Source organism: Sinocyclocheilus rhinocerous, unplaced genomic scaffold, assembly GCF_001515625.1.
Source record: "Sinocyclocheilus rhinocerous isolate Xijiao unplaced genomic scaffold, SAMN03320098_v1.1 scaffold3636, whole genome shotgun sequence".
Classification (NCBI taxonomy): domain Eukaryota; kingdom Metazoa; phylum Chordata; class Actinopteri; order Cypriniformes; family Cyprinidae; genus Sinocyclocheilus; species Sinocyclocheilus rhinocerous.
Genome location: NW_015634515.1, coordinates 213721 through 222204, shown reverse-complemented (window position 1 = coordinate 222204; position 8484 = coordinate 213721).

Below are 8484 nucleotides of genomic sequence, written 5' to 3'. Positions count from 1 at the left end.
TCTATCGTTCTATCTATCGTTCGTTCTATCTATCTATCTATCTATCTATCGTTCTATCTATCGATCGATTATTCTATCTATCTATCTATCTATTGTTCTTTCGTTCTATCTATCTATCTATCTATCTATCTATCTATTGGTCTGTCGTTCTATCTATCTATCTATCTATCTATCTATCTATTGTTCTGTCGTTCTATCTATCTATCTATCTATCTATCTATCTATCTATCGTTCTGTCAATTATTTTATCTATCTATCTATCTATCTAGCTATCTATCTATCTATTGTTCTGTCATTCTATCTATCTATCTATCTCTATCTATCTATCGTTCTATCGTTCTGTCAATTATTCTATCTATCTATCTATCTATCTATTGTTCTGACGTTCTATCTATCTATCTATCTATCTATTGTTCTGTCGTTCTATCTATCTATCTATCTATCTATCTATTGTTCTGTCGTTCTATCTATCTATCTATCTATCTATCTATTGTTCTATCTATCTATCTATCTATCTATCTATCTATCTATTGTTCTGTCGTTCTATCTATCGTTCTATCATTCTATTTGTTCTTTTATCTGTCATTCTGTCTTTATGTCTGTCTGTCTATATTTCTGACTCATATCGTTATTTTCACCCATTTATCGTTCTTTTATGTATAATTCTCTCTGTTGTGCTATCGTTTTATCTTTCTATCTATTCGTCACTCTATCCAACCTTCTCCTTCTGCTTTTTTGCATTTTCGACGGTTCCCTAAACAAAAAGAGCAAATCCAATAGCTTCTAAAATGCGAGCAGCAGACCAGAGTGATATAGCTGTATGAGCCATCATATCATCCTACCATGTCATGAGGTGTCATAACATCCTTCCCGTTTATTGAAGTTGAATTTCAGAAGGTTGAATACACAAATGCCATGGGCTGGCATCGAGGATGTGAATGAGATTGGTTGATCTCAGAAGCATTAGCTCGCCGTCAGGCTGTGTTGTTGGAGCAGGTGGTGGAGCTGTGTGGTGCAGCAGGTAAGGCTAAAAGCCTCCAAGCTGGAAAGGTCACAGCTTACACGGATGAAAACCGATTTAGGGCGCTGACTTTGAGAAGGTCACAATGACACGAGACGGCTCGAAACATGAAAAGAGATGGATTGAACTCACTATATATATATATATATATATATATATATTTCAACCTCAAAACTGTTAAATATAATTCAACCTCAAAACTGTTCAGATGGAATAAATCTAACACATTTTTCATGTCCAGATGAAACGTTTTACAACAGCATAAACGTTGAATAAATGTGTTGCGATGAGATTTACCGACATCTTACCTCATCCTCCCCTGCTGTTCAAAATTATGGCATAACTTGTCATATGTTAGTGGAACATGTTCATAGTTAATATGAAAAACTACACCTGTGGTTATTCATCTGTGTGAGCATGAGGAGAACTGACTCCATACTTCCTATTTCAGTTTTTCTACCTCAATGTAACATTTAATTTAATGTGCTGCTATTTATTTTTGTTTAATTATATCTGAAAATGTATTAGCAATATCTAAGTCAAAATTGCTTCTACCTTTTTTTTTTTTTTACACCAAATGTCATGTTCTTGACTCACACGTTCAGCGGAAGCAGCACGGCTTTTTCACTTTGGCCGATCAGCACTTCTAAACATGGTTTATTTGTGTATGGACACACAGCCGCCAATGTCATCCGTGTTGTAGACATAAGTCAGGGGTGAGCGTGAGGTACAGTGTTGACGGGTCCTCTTTCCTCTGGGGAGGTGTCAGATAAGGACTGCAGAAGGTTGAATACTCCATTACCTGCAGTTCGCGGGCCGTTTCTTTCTTATCTGCATGCTGTGTTCCACGGGGAAGCATGCATAGAGAGCTTAATGTCAAAGCATTTTCTAAAGCTCCAGCCACGTGCCAAATAAACGGTGCTTATATTCGAAGCCCGACCCTAAAGACCGGTGTTTACCAGCTGTATGGCTGTGTAATATTGCAGTCTTAAAGACATAAACATTTGAATTAACTTGGGTGTTTTTTTTCTGCCTAAATGACTTTATATGTGACACTGATGCTGTGTTTGAGGTTGTGGCGATGTGTTTATATTTGCGGTGAGACACCATGGTGTCTCTGTGATAGAGTGTCAGTGTTAAATGAAATTTTAAGCTGTTGGTACAAGAACAAATAAATCAAAATGAAGCTGAAGAATATGTGTTTATAATATGTAGGACTTGTAAACAAGATTTTGTGACATTTAATGCCATCTGAGTGAGCTATAGATGCAGTGTACCCATAAAAAAAATCATTATTGGTGACAGAGATGTCCAAAACAGATTTGTTGTACGCATTTGTTGATGCTGTACTCAATAAGATAAGAAAAGTTGCATAGTGAAAGAGCTTTGTGTTATTTGGGCAACCTTTACTAGACTAGTTCTGATGCATAATGCACACACAACTGGAAAGCACTTGCTAAAGCTTCTATCTAAAGTAGCTATTTCGAAAATTCCAAGTTGAAGTACACAAGTTTTTATCTGTTCACTGAGAAAAAAAATAATCATCATTTACCGAGTTATATTAAAAGTGATTTGAGCAACTAAATATTTGATATTGTTTTGTTTGAGGTTCTTATAAAATGCTGCAGGAATGAGTTCTAAACTTTAAGTTCTAGTGTCCCAAAATCAGAGTGGTTTTGGCTAAATGCTTGAAATAGGGTTTAACTCAAGATGAAAATAATTTCATGTTTTATTTTACAATATAAAATGCCTTCGTAATACCCTCATAACAGAACTATCGAGGACATTAAACATCATTAAGCCAAAGAGGTAAACTCATCTACTCACTAGTCCACTTTTACAGGGTTATTCTCACTATTGCAGACTGTCTTAACTCAAACTTTTCAACCTGTAGATGTTAAATAAATACTGAAAGAGTTGTCAGAAGCTTAATGTGATGACATTGAAGTCATGAGACTGTATAGTGTGGTTCTTTTTTTCAGCCTTTGATTGTATTTAGACTTCAAAATGCATCAGATTTGTGAAGATTATCCTGATGAGCCAAATATGTAAGAATCATAAACTTTTGGGCTTATTTTCTGCAGTTATCCAAAAGCCAATGGAAAAATTCAACATTTTTTGAGGGATGCTGAAGTCTTTTGCCGTATAAAAAATATGTCATCACTGCAGCACTCTAGGTAGTAGCACACAAAAAAGGCTAAAATCGTCAGTTTCAATCTGATTAAATCAACATAGGCTCATTGGAAATACATGCCTCTACCTACATTTCTGCAAAACTAAAAAAAACGTGCTTATACACACAAATCGCTGCAGTTTCCAGTTGAAATGAACACTAGAGGCAGTAAAACTCCCACAACTTGTATTCCTTTTCACACAAAATATGATTTGCAGGTCTACAGTTTTGATGAATAAAGCCTTAAGTTTGCATAATTACTTGAGGAATATTATGTTATGAATTCAGTACAGTTTTAACATGCTGTGAGATTTGAAAACTGATTTATTTGAAGGTTAGCGTCACATATCCAGCTTCATATGAGTTTTCTAACTCAGTAGGTTTGCTCGGTAGCTCATGATATGGCGTTGAACTTAGGCGATGAAGAGCTCTGGTACGAACCCCGTAAAACTACAGTTCAATAAAACAGCTCAAATCTGCATAAGGAAGTTAAAATAGCATAAAAAGAAAGTGAAAGTTGGTCACTCAGAATGTCAGTCAGAATTTCTCTTCCTGTCTAGATAGGCGGTTTTTGACCAGAATAAGCAGCTATGTGGACCAGACTTTATACCAATAGTCAGAAATCTGTGTGTAAGATTATCTATTACAATCTGCTGCCAGAAAATGACCAGGGGCCCGTTCTTCGTACGTCACATTACATCAGAGATGAAATGTCACATCCAAGATGCTATCATCGTGCTAATCAGGATATGGCTAATTCGGTTGTTTGAACGCACCTGTTGTTGATGATTAATATGCATTAATTAAAGTTTCTTAAGGGTCAAGATCACGTTATCTGCATCTCCTACGCTCCATCAAGCCACTCCCATAAGAGCTGTCACCACTCAAATTAATGCATGACTCTACATCGTAAGCTTACAGACCTGTTGCTATGACAGCAACGCCGGGATGAGCTTCGAAGAACCAAACAACCCAAGATCATGCCAAATCGTCAACAATCAAATCCAGCTAACTGAGTCAGCGACGTACGAAGAACGGGCCCCAGAGCTACAGAACAGACCAACGTGATTTGAATGGTCCTTTATGCTATAATTTTAGCCCTTTGGCAACTAGCATAGCTTTGTTGGTAAATGCCATTTTTAATGCTGCAGCCACAAAAGTTATTTGGTTTGACATTTACCAAGATTTTCTTGTAGTTCATCAGTCGTGCTTGTATTTTCTGTGGTGTTTTCTCAGAATAAAAAGTATGCAGAGCATATTTGTTCTCTATTTTCATCGCCACTGTTCTTTTTTTCCCTCCATATCTTTAAAATATTACCCTTTATCATAGGGAGAACACAAAGGCATTTGCAGGGTTTTATACCAGCATGTGATTGTCCTTTAAATGCACCTCAGACATTTTGCCCAGCTAACGTAATTTAGCTTTAACCTTTTACCAATTCATTCTTTCCTGTCTGCCCTTTAAGTGTAACTCTAGCTATGATAATGCAGGGAATGAAATGGTAAACATACACGGCATTAAATGTTCCCGAGGGAAACGGCGAGTTGTTTATATGGGCCTTTCCTCGCTTCTGGAATTGTGTTCAGCATTGTCACTGTAAATGGCCCCAGGCATCGGCCATTACTTACAGCTCATTCTTCATTAATAATACAGAGATGGTGAATTATTCACATGCCGTTGGCCACAGGTGAGGAGGACAGCATGGGGTGACATTGAGCAGACTGTCACTTCATGCAGTGGAGGATGTTGTGAGTGGAAAACTGCTGCTCTGCTTCAGGTGTTGTGGGCAAGCCTGGAATGTCAGGTGTTTTTCCCTCGGGAACCAATAAAGAAAGAAATCTCATGTTATTATTAGCGCCACTTGCTAGGCAAGAATCGCTACTACTATTGCTCATAATTAAGGGTGAGGGGTTTGTTCAATTCACTAACTCTACTATACGTTAGAAATGTTTCAAATGCAAATTAATTAGTTGATCCACCAGAATAATCAGCTGTTTATATTCATACAAAGAAAAGTCAGTGAGTTCCAATACAGCAGTATTTTAAGATAGACTGATTCAGTTCGATTGCTATTCTATATTATTTATGAATGAATGAATATAAATATTAATTAATTAATTAATTAATTAATTAATGAGATAAATTAAATCCATGGTATTTGTTGAAATTCATTTTGCATAAAAGGATATGCAGTCAATTATAGTTCTTAGAAAGAAAATCGGTATCGGCAAAAATCGGTATCGGCAGATCACACTAACAAAAAATCGGAAATAGGAATCGGCCAAGAAAATTGCAATCGGTGCATCTCTATAAATAATGTGCTTTTAGGAGTAAGATATAATTTATTTGTATGTGAGTGATGAATTATTGGGCTTGTATGATTTAAAATCCAAATGTCCAAATACCAGAACAAGTTTTGAAATTCATGTTCTTGCCTTACCCTGATTCACTCCAATAAGCATTTAATATTAATTCAAACTGAGCTGTCAGGTGAGTCAGGTGAACTTTTGTTTTTATATATATAATAATTATTACTGTTGCTACTATTTGCTATTTAAATGTGTGAAAATTGATGTAAAAATCTTTGTCTTAATAATAATAATTTAAAAAAAAAATTTATTTTTGGAAAACCAGCAGTAACATTTTCTTCAGAAAAGTTATCATATTTTGTATTTTATTTCATTGTATTTTTTTTCAATAATTATTGTTGCTGCTGCTGTTTGCTATTTAAATTCATGATCTTTATCTTATCGATAATTAAAATGTATGATTTTGCATGATTTTTCACCTTTTCCTTATTTTATTAGACTAATAATTATCGTTGCTAATGTTTGAAAAATAATGTAAAAATCTTAATAAATACATCTTAATAAATAAAATGCATTATTTTTTAATCCAAATGAATCTGCATGAAAAAAAAACAGCAGTCACGTTTTCTTCAGAAAATGTAGCTTGTTTTATATTTTATTTAATTTGTATTATTATTGTTGTCACTATTTCCTATTTAAATTTGTGATCTTTATCTTGTTAATAATTCAAATGATTTGCCTGATTTTTCACCTTTACCTTATTTTATTTAATTAATTAGTATTATTGTTGCTATTCAAATTTGCCTGGAGTGTTACAAAATATCTTCATCTTATAAACATTTCTTGTTGAATCAACATGGTTTTGCATGAGAAAGCAGCTGTAATAAGTATTATAAATAAGTTTTATTTTATTTTATTAGTATTGCTGCTGTTTGCTTTTTAAGTTAGTCTGAAGCAACATTTAAAAATAAAATACATGATTCATGTCGAAGCAACATGTTTTTTGCTACAGAAAAATGTACCGATACATACCGTTCACATGGGAGCTTCAGCTCTCATTCAAGTATTTGTAATGCCCTAATGGAACATATGGAGTGTTTTCTATCTTCCCTACCTCAGACTCTCCCTCTTATCAGAGCTGTGGAGGTCTCCTTAAGTGGGAACTCGCCGACTGCTGATTTCACTTGCACTAGCTGGTCGTTTCTCCAGGGAAAGCTTCAAAATCTTGCAACATTGCAGAACATTTCGAGGCATAGAAAACAGGCAGGACAGCTCTGGTTATTAGGGTCATGTTTAGTTTTACACATCATCACCATTTGACATTTTTACCTAAAGAAATCACTAACGTTCCTTTCGGACGATATTTTTTCAATCGAATACCCTCGGCCGATATCGCAATATACACATATAGCCAAGGTTCACGGCAGCAGAAATCAAAACACTCATGACAAGCTTTATTGCGCTTGTCTGATGGATTCTTTTTTTATTCCTCTGGCCCGAGAATGATGGGTTACTCTTTGACATGGGGTCAGTCGCAGCCATAGTGCCCGAGGGACTCTCGCTGTTTGGCAATGTGAGGTATGATTCCTCCGGCCGCCTGGTGAGCTCACTGGAGGGCCTCGTTCTCTCTGCTTTGGAGGACAAACCCTTTCTCATGGTTGGTTAGACTAATCACCATGGGGACTGACTCCCCCTTCTCTTCACATCGCCCGCAGGCAGGTATCAGAAATAGGCCCTGCCAGAAAAAGCATTGGAGAGAGAGGGATGAATGTGTGAGAAAGGATTGCAGTCTTCTAGAACACGGGAGGAGAGTGGCTGAAAGTGATACAGTGGTTACTAAAGGCCCACCGCAGAGTACCCCAGAGGAAGGAACCTCCACGAGCAGAATCCAGTTAATTGCCATTATACAAAACACATTTTTATAGACAAGCGAATCACACGGAAAAATGGTCCGTGTCACATTTCACCCCAAGATTCAAAGGAAAAATGTTGCATACACACCTGAAGCCTATTTTTAAAACTTTTTGCATTGTGAGTAGAGTAGTGTAGAGATTTCCAAATTGACGAGTTGGTCTGTTGCCTGAATGACTAATCCAGCCCAGGCTCATTGGAAATACCTGAATCTGCCAACATTTCTGCAAAACTCTACATTTTACTGTAACTTTCAGTTGAAATGAACACTAGAGGAAGTAAAACACCAACCTTCTTGCGGTTCCTTGCACAATATTATGTTATGACCTAAACAAATACATTTTGACATTTGCATCACATAACCAGCTCCATATGCATGGTTTTTCCTGATGTAGTAAACTTGCTCTGTAGCACACCCGGTAAAGCATTGAATTTGCTATGCGGGGCGCTCTGGTTTGAGTCTGGTGAGTCACGGCATGCCACAAATGTGCTCAATGCCTAGTAAATGAAGGCTAAAATGGCATGGTTGCTTAAGCAAATGCATTTTTATCTCACATTTGCTTTTGTTAACATTATTGACTAGATTTAGGGCAGGGTAATCCATGTATCATTCGGGTCCATGTACTTTTGCGTCCATTCGTTTTTCGTTTTTTTAACCCAGAAATGAAATACGGAAAATACGGTTTCTTCTGTAATGGTTCAAACACTGATGAATAGAATAAGCAGACACAAACTAATTTTCATTATTCAAAATTCGTATTTCATAAAAAAAAAACAAGCTTTATATAATTTTTACGATTTTTAATGTATATAAATGCTAAATTTAATGTCTACCTTTTTTAGCATCTCTATAGGGGCTACAGATGCTAGCGCGTGTGGCTACCATAACTGCTTTATGAAAACTTTTAACTTCGATATTTTTATGATCTTAAAGTGCCCCTATTATGCCATTTCTAAGGTTCCTAGTATTGTTTTTGGAAATCTCTTACAATAGGTTTACATGCATGCAAGGTCAAACAACCCTTTAGTTTTCTCAAAATATGCATTTAATATCACCAAATTTTCCAAC